We start from the raw sequence: 661 nt of genomic DNA on the forward strand, positions 1-661 counted from the left end.
AGATGCGCAACCAAGTATGATACATATCTGTCCTATGCAGGCCATGAGCTCATGTCTCAGTTTACACCCTACAACCCGATATTACCTAACAACCAATCTCTGATATGGTGTTCCGTTGTGTTCTTCATGCTTACGTGTTTGTGGTTAAGAGTACCATCAATTTGGGACCACCAGCAATTGACACAAGGCTCGACGCCATAATATACGCACAAGGAGAAACATCGATCCTCAGTTCGTGGGCATTCCCAAGATCAACACACAACAATTTGTGGGTTATTCCTGCAGTTAATGATTATCAATTTGTGGGTTTTTCCGCATTTAAAGGTCAACAGTTCATGGGTATTTGCCACCATTAAACATTTAAAACTTTGTGCACTGAGCAAGTTGGACGAAACCCTAGTCCTTGTTAGGCTACCTTTAATCTTCCAATTCTCTTTTATCATTTTCCATGTCTATCTCTTTATCTAACCATCAGTTTTATGTTTGTTGTTCTTTGTTTTCAAAAGACAATTATTCTTTCTTTGATTTTGTCGAATATCTTAATCAATTATATTACTCTCCTCATACCTCTCCTTAGGTGTTTTATAAAGAAGATTATGAGATTTTGGGCTTAAAATTCTCTTCCTAAGTCTTTTAGAAAAATTTGGTTTTTTACCACTTT

Source organism: Arachis ipaensis, chromosome B10 (assembly GCF_000816755.2).
Source record: "Arachis ipaensis cultivar K30076 chromosome B10, Araip1.1, whole genome shotgun sequence".
Taxonomy (NCBI): domain Eukaryota; kingdom Viridiplantae; phylum Streptophyta; class Magnoliopsida; order Fabales; family Fabaceae; genus Arachis; species Arachis ipaensis.